General features: G+C 43.7%; 1 protein-coding gene across 1 annotated transcript in view; it reads right to left on the bottom strand.

Annotated features, from left to right (window-relative positions):
- Positions 1 to 14,100, bottom strand: part of Dmrt1 (doublesex and mab-3 related transcription factor 1) — a 93,089-nt gene that overhangs the window by 40,218 nt on the left and 38,771 nt on the right. The window lies entirely within an intron of this gene.

Here is a 14,100-nt window from a genome sequence, read left to right as displayed (position 1 = left end):
CCCGTATTTATGCAGACACTGTGCGTCTGAACTCTGGTCCTCATGTCTCCAAGGCAAACGTTTTACCCACTGAGCCACATCTTCAGCCTAACGAAGACGGGGAGGGTTTCCCGACTCTGTAAGGGCTTCAGCAGTAAGAACTCCAACAGCCTTCAAACTGAAGCTGCAGACTTCACAGGAGTCAGTGACTCAGTCTGAACTGAGGAGTCAGTTCCTCAGTGGAGGAACTGAGGGGCCAACTTCAAGCACAGATGCCCATGTAAAACAGTGGCTCCTCGCTCTGAGTCCTGAATTAGTCACATCTCCCTCAGATCTGATGATACCTTACAAGTCTGCTCTTCAAGCAAAGTGGTTTTCAATATTCCCTGTGCACAAAGTAATGGGACTTGATCCCACATGCTCTGCAAACTGCTACATTTTTCTTTTGCTATAGAAGTATATACAAATATTAAAATAGTTAACGACTACTCACTATGACTTCATGGCAAGAGACAGCAAGCACTTTACTACAGATGGCCCAGTAGTGAATAATTCAGGGTTCTCTGGGGGCATCTTTAGGCAACAGCAAATGAATGGGCACAACTGTGTCCCAATAAAACTTTATTTATAAATATGTAGATTGGCTCTCAATTTTGACTCTCACTAGAATAAAGGAAGGAGCTGATGCCCTGGACCTACTCCTAGAACATCTGGCTTAATTGGTCTGCAATATGGCCCAAACCCTAGGTCTTTCCAAAGGTCCCTAGGTAATTCTAACATGTCACCAATACTGATTCAATACTCTAAAATTACCAATATGTATCCATATACCAGAGAAGAACAAGATCCCATGTAATAAAAAAAAAAATGTTTTTCAAAAGGTAAAGTCTGACAAGCAGATTGGTCAACTGCTACCATCCCAGAATGTACACTACTCAAAAAGCTATGCAAACAAATGACATTCTCTCAGATAACATTCTCTCTCACTGAAAAATGAGTGCTGTTTCAAAACACACACATTTATCATCCCATTTAATTCTTTCTCTTTCCGGAATGCATCAAAAACTATGATTACTTCAAATCTGGAATTGAGTTATTTGTATTAAACTACTGTTTCCCCAATACATCCTTGTGATCACAACAGAAGACTTCCAGCCAAAGGGGAAAAAAAGAATACAAAAGGGCAAACTCCATTTGAGGTTATTAAAACTGTGAATTTACTGAGGTCATCAGCCATGTCACCTACATCCAAATCAAAGAATAATGCTGAATGGCTCAGCTATTAGAGGCTAAACTCCCAAAATATAAGACTACCACAAATAACCATCTACTCACAAAACTGCACAGGAGGAAGGGTTTGTGTTTCCAAGAATACAGAGCTCTCTAAAACACAAAGTTTACACTGAGTTGATGTTCACCTGAGAAGGCCTGGGAATAACTCCAAGTCACTTCCTGCTCACTTCTAATTTTAGACAGACAGACAGACAGATGATAGGTACGTAACACAATCCTGCTACTCTGGGCTTAGACAAGATGGGTGGATAATGGAGCCTTTGAAATTTATTTGATCTTAAATTAGTAGTTTTCAATTGGGGGCAACCTTGTCCCTAGGGGGGAGATTTGATATCTGGAAACATATTCAATTGTCACATCTGGGAGCAAAGAGGATTGCTACTGGCATTAAGAGATAGGCCCACAAGGCCCACGGCAGTGCCTCTGACAATCAAGTAATAAACCTTGACACAGCAACTGTGCCAAGGTTGGGAAATCTGTTCCAAACTAATCTAATACCCTGAAGGCCCTTCCTTCACCTCTGGGTGAAAGGCAACCAACAGTGGCAAATGGGGGAACTGTTTAGTTATGTTAATGGGTGGTATTACCTAGTTTTATACACACACACACACACACACACACACACACACACACGTGTGCACACTGTTGAACAATGCTAGCTTATTTCTTTGAGATTTTACTTTATTTTTGTTCCTTTACATTAAACAAGTAAACCAAGCAAAACCTAAAAATCCAAGATTCCAATGAAATCTATCTGCTATTATCATTGGCATGTAGAGACTGGCAAGCATGTTTTATAATCTTATTATCCACCCCAGTCCCTGAACTGGAGTATGACCCACAGACAGGAACCGGGCAGGCAGCAAACGCACACGCTGTGAGCATTAACTCCACATGAAACGTCGAAGCTTGGGGGTTTTCTTTTACTGCTGAGAAAATGCACAGCAATAAATCTGAAAATCCTTTCATGCACCCTAAACCATCCTGTCTATGGCAACAGTGATATCTCAGGAAAGCTCAAGAGGGTTTGGCTTTATCACTTCCTTTTTAAAAAAAATTCTTGGATCCTACTTGCCCATTGAGTAACACTTCAGACAGAAGCAGCCGATCTTATAGACAGGGACTCTCCTTCCAAGGGAAGGGCTCAAAGGGAGCACTCTGGCTGTTAGTAAGCTGGTCTAGCCAGCAGCATAGAGCTGGGGCTTCAGATTAAAGAGAGTAGTGGTCCCAAGAGTCCTCACAGGACAACACAACTCACTGCAGGGATCATCAGACCCTGATTCTCGGGTTACCTTTTTTTTTTTTTTTTTTTTTTTTTGTTTTTCAAGACAGGGTTTCTCTGTGTAGTCCTGGCTATCCTGGAACTCACTCTGTAGACCAGGCTGGCCTCGAACTCAGAAATCCGCCTGCCTCTGCCTCCCAAGTGCTGGGATTTCGGGTTACAATCTTTAAAGCCCCCAAATCACCATTTGGGGCGAACCTTTAGTTTTCTGATCAGAAACACATTTACAATGAAGGCAGAACTCTTCAGACTGAAGCTCAGGTCTCCAGGGCACATGGGGTAAAGGCTGCAATTAACATCTGCCATCCTTAAAACAATTTTTTTTGTTTGCAATGCTTATTCCCAGGTCCGCCTAGCCATCCACCTGAGCAGGACAGACCTCACCTGTGCAGGGTGCTTTGTCAGAGAGCCCCCTTCACCTACTGAGACGCACACCTGGTTCACTCCCATATGGCAATCTGCCCTCTGCAAAGAATTCTTTTTTAGTGTACAGGCTAAAAGTATTTGCTATTATGCTACATCTCAGAGATGCTAGAACAAGAAAAGAACAAATGCCAAGCCTGTGATGCTGGTGCTCCTTATTGCCTGTCTCCATCTAGTCCTTGGGATCCTTCCTCGATGTGTGCTCACCTCTTCTCTTATTGGGGCCACACAGTGAATGACCCAGAAGTCAAAAGGAGACAGACACTGATGCCTGTGAGGGAATCCAGGGAGGGAGCCTTCAGGACACTGTGGAGAGGGTGCCAGTGTGCCCACCATGAGGACCACATTCAAGAAGCTAAAGAAAGCAGGAGCTGTTTATCTTTGTCCAAACCTGGAAAGGATGTTCTTCCTCTCCTGAGAGCAGGAGGGAGGGGGAAAAGAGAGAAGGGGGGAGAAAGGAGATCGGCAGAACACCAGTAATTTAAGAGCCAATACATCTCAGGTGTCTTCAGACTGTAACCTCCAAAGCAACAGCACTAGAAAGGCACATGCAAAACCAAGGGAACTCCTGTAGATGGAGCTTTTCTGGTGTAAATGTAGAAAGGGGTTTGGGTTTATCTCAGCAAAGTCAAGAAGTGAAAGAAATAGGATGCACCAGGGCCAAGTGAGCGGCAGGTCATCTGGAACACAGAACCAAACCTCACAAGGAAAACATTGGGAAAGCCTGCAGCACCTGGACAGTGACTCGTAAGCCTCGGACAGCTGAAAGAGACACACATCCCATGGGCCTTCAGGAACAGTGAAAACGATGAAAAAGCAATTCAAAATCAGAGTGAGCAGGGTGTGCATGGTATGGGTAAGAGCTCCGGAATTGAATTGCTTTATGTGAGAGTCTGTGTGCATAAATACACATGGAAGTTTATTTTCTTACTATGGCTCTCAGTCTAAAGCACCCAAGACACCGGCGTTGTTAATCAGAAATAAGGGAACAATTACCTTCAAAAACAGGTGCCTAGTTAGAAAAAGCCAAGTAGAATTGAAAATGTTCCCTTTCCCTGGATTCTCAAAGATCTTGGTATATTCCAGGGGGCTCATAAAAGAGGTCCAGAATGATCTCTAGCTAGGACTAGCTTAGGGTCTTTATCATCTTTGCAAATTCTACAAAGAATCATCTGAACTCAGACAGAATTTTGTACATGGTCTGATTCATAATCTGAAATTCTGACTCTGGGGCTGGGAGATAGCTCAGTAGCAAGATTCCCATGCAAACATTAGGAGCTGCACTTAAATTCCCAGCACCCACAAAAGCAACCGGCTAGGAGTAGTTACCAATACACTAATGGTGGTAACCCCAGTGCTAGTGAGAGCGGGACCTGGACAAAAGCCTACTTCCAGACTCAAGTGAATACAGGAGGGTATGATTGAATAAGATACCTAACAGCTTCCTCTGGTCTACAGGCTTGTGCACATGAGCACATGCACCAACACACATGGGCACAAACCGCACGCATGCTCGTACACACACACCCACTTACACAGACCTATGTAAAAAATAGTAATAAAATTCTAATCCTAACTAATCAACCAAACTTACATAGCCAGGCATAAATGCCCACATCAATTACATAAAAACCAGCAGGTACAAGCACCAGTAAAACAGCTGGAAGACAAGACAAATTTCTATCCTTAAAAACCTGCATAATAATTATCTGGACATTGGCCTTTCTCGTCTGCTAACACACTGACTGTCTGATGGAATTGTACAGCAACCCTCTAAACCTGCTGCAGATGGCTGGGAGGGTACCCTTACTGTCAGTACCCTGAGAAAATACCAGTTACTGACTACAGAAGTAAGAAAACTTCAGAGCAACAAAGTATTTATTGAAAGATACAGGAGACTTGTCCCATTACCTTACTGGGTCCTCAGAATTTAACAATGACCAACACATGGAGCCATTGCTAGCAACCAAATAGCTTGGTTCTACTCAGAGGCACCAAGGAAAGAAGGCAGGGCTGGAAGCCAGCTGCCTAAGACCTCTTGATCTCTTCCACTGAACCCAGACATCTCACTACTCTCAATGGCGATACCTGTTTCTATAAAGATCTATCTGCGGCCACCATTGTTCAACAAACTGGGCTCTTTTCCTTGCTTTGCCTCTGCCACAAGTTAAGAAACTTCATTTCAGAGACTTGGAAAATGAGGAGAAAGAATGCCAGCAATCACATGCTCAGAACTTTGATTTTAGAGCCATGCACGTCAGACTCATCTATATATGTTCCCAACATGATGGACAAACTTAATTAACCTTTGCTACTCTGTTCCAACCTACTGTTTTAGACAAAGCTAGTGACCCAGAAACAATATGTTACCATCAGAATCTCCGTGGCAGATACCAAGAGATATAGCCCTATCAGCAGTATCGGGAAATAAGCCAGTGGGATTAGCTGCTTTAAGAAATATGGATTATATTCAGGTCACACATGAGCTGTCGGAAACATTAGGATACTTTTGGCATAAATCAGCAGTATGGAGGCTATCTTATGAGAACTGAATATGACAGACTGCCTGCAGGGCAAGGTGAGACTGTGTAGAGTCACCCTCCACGTGGACCCAAAGGCGCAGGCTCACACTTTCCCCCTGCAAACTCTTTAAAAGATCTGACTCCTAGTGGGCACCCTGAACCCATGAGTGGTGTGAAGAAGCCCATCCCCCTCCTAAACCATCATGGAAACAGGCTACATCAAATGACTCAAGAATAAATGAGACCAGGTTTCCCTAAAGCTCAAAGTGCATGCATGTGTGCGTGCGTGCGTGCGCGTGAGTGTGTGTGTGTGTGTGTGTGTGTGTGTGTGTGTGTGTGTTGGATACACACTCACGTGCACAGGTGAGAAACAGGCCTGAGAAACAGCATGTTTACTGTTACTACAATTTTCAGGCTGAATACAAAGACTAAGAAATATGCTGTGCCCTACAGAGACAAGAGAGGCATTCTGGGAAGGGAAGAGCCCTCCACAGCAGGAAAAGCACGTTCATGTTCCGGCTACCCATTAACCAGCAGTGTGAGAATGGTGAGTGAGATTGTCTCCCTGGGCCTCAGTTTCCTCACTGAAGTGGGGCTAGTAAGACCTGACAAGGCTGTGTGGCTGGCCCCCAAAATACAGGACATGAAGTGGTACCCACTCATGGTGGATCACATTCAAGGACCCTGTACCGAATCAAGATAAATGTGCCTTCCTATCATATACTTTTACAATTATTTACACATATAAATGTTCTTGCTGGATGGTTGAAAAAAATTCATTGTGAGATCTCTCTACATTTCAGTATTTTGTTTGTTTGTTCTTGTTTTTCAAAGACAGGGTTTCTCTGTGCAGCTGTGACTGTTCTAGAACTCACTCTGTAGGTCAGGACGGCCTCTAACCCACAGAGATCCACCTGCCTCTGCCTCCTGAGTGCTGACATTAAAGGCGTGTAACACCACCACCTAACTTTATTGCAACATTTTTGAAGCTCGATCAAAATTCTACATTGTACACACACACTGTACACACACACACACTGTACACACACATACTGTACACACACACACTGTACACACACACACACACACACACACACACACACAGAAGTTCCAGGGCATCTTATTTCCTAGTTCTATATAAATACAAGACACAGAATTGAGGTGTCTGCCTTCTTTCTCTCAGTACTGGTTGGTAAAAAACAGAAAACGCCAAAAAGAATATTTGTGCTAAGATATGATGAGAAAACGCAAAAAGGTAACAGTTTCTTTTGATTCTCACTTTCCTTTGAACCAACCAAGAAAGGTGCACCCCAAAGATGACAACCCCCCACCTCCACCCCAGAGGACCTGTGGGACACCAAAAAGAGGCTATGGAGAAGTCTCCTAGGTGCAGGTAGGAAGTGATATATTCTTGGTAGAGAATTTTAAACTAAGGAGACTAACTGCATGCCTGTCTGGCTGACAATTCTAAACAAAGAGCTGATAAAACGCCCCCTCCCCCAGCTCCCAGCAGGTCCTGTCCAGACCTGCCTTCCTACAGTGCAGCATCCCACCCCCCCGCCCCACCCTCCCAGAAAGCTCTGTCCTTGATGCTTGACAATGATGCTCTGCTGCTTCCATGTATAGCCAGGCACTTTAGAGTGAGCATGAACAGATGAAGCTTCTCTTATCTGTGTCTTACAGTACGTTAAATATGCTTTAGAATTGTGTCCTCTTTCTCTCTTGTACTTCTAATACTGAATTAAAACGAAACAACAAAGGGACCAACCTGTGTTTTCTATGGATTCCTCTAATTTTGGTCTTTATTTAAATACTGAGGAATACTCAACACATCACAGAAATGTGGATCTCAAGGAATGTGAGATCCGTCCAACTACTTACATGTTCTGAGAAGCATCTAATTTTATATCAGGCTCACCTCTATTATCAAGAAAAACAAAAGTCAGTGCAAAGGAAACATGCAAATAAATGAGATTTGGGTCACTAGCTCAAGGAAATCAAATCTGAGAGCTTTCAACCCCAGTGATCTAATTTTTAAGCACACCACACAATTCCCCAATGCCACTGTGCCACATAGGGCAAGTAATGGGACAACCTGGCACCAGTGTGCTAACAGACTCCTTCCGGCCTCCAGTTCAACTGTCAGCTACTCAACTGCTCCAGCACATGACAAGATGTGTCAACTCAGAGCAGACAGAGCTGAACCACCGAAGGATGGTGACCAGTCTGCAGGACAGCTACGGGCCTCTCTCAAAGGCTGGCAGGTAAGTCACATTCTGGATGTCCTGGGATGCTCCTGAGGTTGCTCCAGCCAGACTGAAAGTCAATTCCTTTGGGTGCCCAAGGCCTTACTCCATCCCTGGAGTTCTCCTGAGTCAGGGTTGCCTGCTCCCTGCTGCCCTCAGTTTCCCAGAGGCCAGTTCAATTTTCTCCTGGGATCCACTTGCATTTAGCTAGAGTGCTCTGTAAAAATGGGCATTCCTCAGCTCCGCCCCTCTGAGCTCAGCAAGTAAATACCTGTCCTTTTCTTCCTTAACCAGGGAACACTAACATATTCACCTCCTCTTGTCATCTAAGAAGAATAGGTACATACATACATCAGAAAAGGAGATATTTAAAGTATTTAATATTTCTGCAAAATAACTATCTAATAGAAAGATCTTAAAAGGCAACTGAAAGATTATTAAAATTAATGAATACATTAGATATAAATAAAATAGAACATGAATTAAAACAAATCCTCAGGCATCAACAGTTATGTCTCTGTACTTCATCTTTAAGAAACCAAATTATGAGCCGGGCAGTGGTGGTGCACGCCTTTAATCTCAGCACTTGGGAGGCAGAGGCAGGTGGATTTCTGAGTTCGAGGCCAGCCTGGTCTACAAAGTGAGTTCCAGGACAGCCAGGGCTACACAGAGAAACCCTGTCTAGAAAAACCAAAAAACCAAAAACCAAAAAAACCAAAAAAAAAAAAAAAAAAAAAAAAAAAAAAAAACCACACACCAAATTATGGTGATTAGCTGTAATATCCCCAGACAGATATTATACCTGTTTGCCTGAGAAAAGAAATTGTCTTTCCAAAATTGTCTCAATTTAAAAATTATTTAGAATTGCACATATCCTTATAAATCCTCTGTGACTTTATGTGAATACTGTTGTCTCTCTCCTACAAAAGCCAGGGTCTGCCAATAAACAGATAGTAGCTGGGATGGTTTGAATAAGACGTACCCCATAAATCTTGGGCATTTAGATACTAGGTCCCCACTTGGAGGCTGTTTGGGGAGGCTTAGGAGATGTGGCCTCACTGGAGAAAGTCACTGGGTGGGTTTTAAGGCCATTCTTAGCTCTGCCTCCTGCTTGTGGTTTGAGATATGAGTTCCTACCCCGATGCCTGGGGGCTGTAACCAGCTAGAACCACAAGGCTAATTACCTTCCTTTTCTAAGTTGCCTTAGCCAAGGTATCTTACCACAGCAACAGAAAGGTAATTAACATCATGGCAAATGACCACTTTATTCTAATCTGTCCATCCTGTGGCTCACATTGTCACCAGCAGCTTGGGCTATATAAGGACTCTCTGTCTTTAATAGCATAAACTCAAGCCAGGCTTGGTGGAGCACACCTATAATCCCAGCACCCAAGAGGAAGAAGTAGGCATATATCTCTGTGAGTTTGAGGCCAACTTGATCTATTTAGAGAGTTCCAGAACAGCCAGGGCCACAGAGAGATCACATCCTACCCTCTCATATACTCATTCACATACACACACATGTCATATATATATACAATAATGTATTACTATATTAAAATACAAATTAGAAAAAATACAATAAAACATATAACACATATATCAAATTATTTAAGGATTGTTAATTGTAACTTCCCCTGGAAACTAGAGTTGACCTAAGATTTGGCTTCACACAGCCACACTTCCTGTGGGACAGGCACCGCACAATTAGTAAAGGTAGGAGTGTGGCCACCTCCACACAGCCTATGCTTGAAAAGTCACATCTTTTCACCACACTTTCAGCAGGTTGTCCCTGAGCTAAGCCACACTAGAAAAGACGAATTATTGTAAATACAAAGGCCTTCACGGGTGTTGGTTTAAGGGTGGGGAACATTCCCGGGCAGGAAAGCAGTCAGAGGCAGCTTTTTAAATTCCAGGCCTGGTCCTCCAGCCCTCAGCAAGGACTAGAGCACCATCCCAAGAACACCCACAAAGGGTGACTTTTCTGTGCCAAGTCTCACAGGCCAGAATCTGTTTCCCTTTCTGCCTATATCTCAGTTCAAACCAAGGAGTATATAGGGGACTCCCAACACTTCTTCATCTTTTCTCCATATACAAACATGAAGTGAAGGAATCATCAGATCAGAGTCATCAGCGTATCTACCCAACGCTCTCTCTTCTAGCTATATTAAAATACATGAACTACTGTTAACTGTAGTCACCCAACTGGGCTTCTCTGTCTACTTCATTTGGCAGGCCCAGTGTACGTTTACTTAACACATGAATGAATTCCAGTGAGGTGGATCATTGTCAGTGAACAATCATATTATGGAATGCCTCAGACTGAGACTAAAGTCACCAGAAGAGCAAAAACCCTAAGGCTGCCACCCGACCACACCCTGACCGTGGTGGGAACCAGATCCCAGACGTCTGGTGGCACAAGCTTGGAAACAGCCAACAAAAGAGCGGCAGCTGCGGGCCTGAAGGAGACCTCAGGCCTGGCTGTGAGCCCTCCCATATTTATTTCTGCTCACTTGATATGCACGATTGTCAACCAGGTACAACATGTTTATTTAAGAGATAATGTTGCCGTGGAGGAGTGCGCAGGGCCATAAACAGCTTTTGCAGGCAATTAAATGCAGAAGCGAAATTGAGCTGCTGGTCAGCAGAGGCAGCCATTCATCCTGAGTTTGTTCCAGTGCCACAAATGTTATTCCTGTTTCACAACAGGACAGGAATCTATGATTGGACCACAAATCTCTCCAGGCTCGAGACAGACCAGAGGCGATTAAAGCCTGCATGGTTCTCAAGCCTGCATGGTGGTCACAGTAGGACGCTCTGGGATTCCAGAAGACTGCGTGTGTGTGTGTGTGTGTGTGTGTGTGTGTGTGTGTGTGCGCGCGCGCGCGCGCACATCCACACTGCACCGTAACACACAATATCATTGAAAGTAGCAAGCAAAGGGGACAGAGGATAAAAGGGAGACTCCGTCCACCCTAGAGATAGATAGGGAGAAAATTAAGTCTTAGCAGCAGGGTCCGATCAACATGAGGAACAAGGTCTCCATACCAGCTCTTGGACAGAGCCTGAGTCATCACGAAGAGAAGAGAGCAGAGAGCAGCACAGGCCTTCCCATACTGCTGAAGGCAGCTCAGGAAAGACAGCAGAATAGTGGGAAGCTGCCCCTAAAATAAGTAAGGCAGTGCTCAAAGAGCAAGCCCAGTACATCTTCCAGAAACTACAAAGGTGAGGATGGACAAGGAGGTGCACAGCTGTGATATGAGCACTTGGGAGACTGAGCCAAGCAGATCACAAACGTGAGACTCACCTGGGCTTACAGAGGCTTACCTAAATGAAGCCCTGTCTTTTTATTTTATTTATTTATTTATTTATTTATTTATTTTTTGGTTTTTCGAGACAAGGTTTCTCTGTATAGCCTTGGCTGTCCTGGAACTCACTCGGTAGACCAGGCTGGCCTCGAACTCAGAAATCCGCCTGCCTCTGCCTCCCAAGTGCTGGGATTAAAGGCGTGCGCCACCACCGACCGGCCCGAAGCCCTGTCTTTTTAAAAAAAAAAAAAAAAATCAAGTTGACAGTCACCCTCCCATCTATCCCAGGTTCCTGTCATAACACCTCTGAAAAGCTATGTGTGTGTGCTTTGTTGCTTTCTTTCGTGTGTATATGTAGATACATATGAGTGTGTACCCATATGTGCACATGTACAAGCCAGATGTCAACAATGGGTGTCTTCTATCATTCTCTACCTTATATTTTAGGCAGGGTCTCTCACTGAACCTAGAGCTCCCTGGATTTGGCTAGACTCCAGATTAGCAAGTCCCAGGACTCCACCTGCTCACACCCCACAATCCTGCCAAAGGGTTAGCAGGGAATCCCACCATTTCTGTGCTCTGAGGGTCGGTAACATGGATGCCGGTGTCCAGGCCTCGGGTCCTATTTGAGCAGCAGGCACTTTACCCAGGGAGACAACTCTTTAGCTATGGAGACAACTCTGGGGCCAGGCATGTTGGTGCATACCTTTGACACTAGAACTCCAGAGGCAGAAACAAATGGATCTTAGGGAGCTCAAGGCTAGCCTGGTCTACATAGCAAGTTCTAAGCTACCCAGAGCTATACAGTGATATCCTGCATCAAAAAAAAAAAAATCAAACACAACAAAAACAAACAATAAACCACTTCTGGTTACAGTGTAAGGCATCTCATTTCTATCACTTAAACACTAGCCAAATGCTTCATATGTGTTTACTATTTAATGCTTTTTTATGGCCTATCTTAACAAACACATGTATGCCATGATATTTGTCTATGCTTTACAATATCTTTTTAAAATGTTTATTTATTTACCTTTACTTTATGTGCATTGGTGTTTTGCCTGCATGTATGTCTATGTGACAGTGTCAGATCTTGAAGTTAAAGACAGTTGTGAATGATCATGAGGGTACTGGGATTTGAACCCCCATTCCTCTGGAAGAGCAGTCAGTGCCCTTAACCACTGAGCAATCTCTCCAGCACTGCCCAAGGGAATCAAATTCTTCCTCAAAACTATAAAAAGTCTTTCCATTCAGACTTTAATCCATACATCATAGTATTTTGCTTTTTAACGATTAACTCTTTTATTGTGAAGCATGCCCGAAGGAGCTAGCTCAATACACAGTTACGCCTGGCAAAGAACTCAATAGATTTAAAAACAGTATGGCAAATGGAAATAAAGGGAACTGAAATAAGTCAGCTATTATCTGCAGTGTTTCTGTTTACATGGAAACACTCTAGTAAGCCAGCCATGTTTCTTCAGTACCACAGTGTCACACATCCATGTGACAAAATGAGAGCATCGTCATAGAAAGCTGAGATTTAGAGGACAAGGTATCTGCTCAAGGTGACATGGCTAAGGTTGTAACTGGATATGAATGGGCCTCCAGGGGTTACAACCCGTTCTTTAGGTGCACTCAATTTCCCTCAATCAGCAAGGAGTGGCATGAGAACCTCGGGGACCTTTGTCTCGTCTCCTTGTCACTTGTTGATCTGCATCTGGGATTTCTTTTGCAAATTAACAGCTTACATCTATGTTGGCTTATTTGGACATAAGAATTTTACAGGCATTGAGACATTTTTAAAAGTCAAGTTGTGTTCACAGTTGGTTATGTGAGGCTGAAGAGGGACCTGACGTATCAGAGTCCCTTTGTTCAATCTCCTCTCTTACACATACATCCAGAATGTCCCTCCTTCTGCCTTATTTGCCATCACATTCACAGAAAATTGTTGTGCAGATTCCCAAAGTAACCTCAGACTTCTGCCAGAAAGCTTATGTTAGACAGTGACCGTGGACTTCAGGACTGCACAGAAGGTCTACACTCTGCCACCTGAAATAACACCTCTCTTCAAGACACTTGTGCTTGCTTCTGACCCGCATGGAAGAAGAAAAGCAGAAGAGAGTTCCTAGAAGATTTCAACAGAAAACGGGGTGCTTAGGCAAGTACTCTAACCCCTAAGCAACTAAGAGCCTGGACATTTATAGGGGATTCACCCCACAGCTGAGGTTCACCTGCAGACACAGGCTGATCTTGGTGAGTTTGAGGCTAGTCCAGGATGACTTGAGTATTTCTGTTTTCAAAAAGAAAACCAGAGAACTGAGATGAACCAGATTTGGTTAGAGGAAATGTCAGATCACAATGTTTTAGAAGTAGGCTTAAGAAAGTTAAAGACTTAAAAAAAAAAAAAAAAGTTGGCTGGGCAGTGGTGGCACACGCCTTTAATCCCAGCACTTGGGAGGCAGAGGCAGGGGGATTTCTGAGTTCAAGGCCAGCCTGATCTACAGAGTGAGTTCCAGGACAGCAAGGGCTATACAGAGAAACCCTGTCTCAGGGAGGAAAAAAAAAAGTTAAAGACTCTTGGAACAAAGGAAGCAGAAAGTTACAATGTTGGTTGTGGGCTTGTGGGTAGGAAAGTGGAGAGACTTAAGTCCTAGTTTCTACTTCCAATGCTAAGCGAGTTCTGGAAGTTTAATGTACAATCTGGGCGTTATAATCAGTAGTGCTGCATATCTGAAAAAAATCTTGGGTGCATATGAGCCCATGTGTGCACATATGCATCCACATGCATCCACATGCAGATGGTGCCTTCATTAGCCTGTGATAAGCAACACACAATGTATACTTACATCAAGACGCCACACTTAAGAGTATGAATGTATACAATTTGTCAATTATGCCTTAATAAAGCTAAGAAAAGGGCTAGTGAGATGGCTCAGCAATTAAGAGCACTGATTGCTCTTCCGGAGGTCATGAGTTCAAATCCCAGAACCACATGAAGGCTCACAACCATCTGTAATGAGATCTGATGCCCTCTTACGGGGTGTCTA

This window comes from Arvicanthis niloticus, chromosome 1 (assembly GCF_011762505.2).
Source record: "Arvicanthis niloticus isolate mArvNil1 chromosome 1, mArvNil1.pat.X, whole genome shotgun sequence".
Taxonomy (NCBI): Eukaryota; Metazoa; Chordata; class Mammalia; order Rodentia; family Muridae; genus Arvicanthis; species Arvicanthis niloticus.
This window is presented reverse-complemented; position numbering and strand designations above follow the sequence as displayed.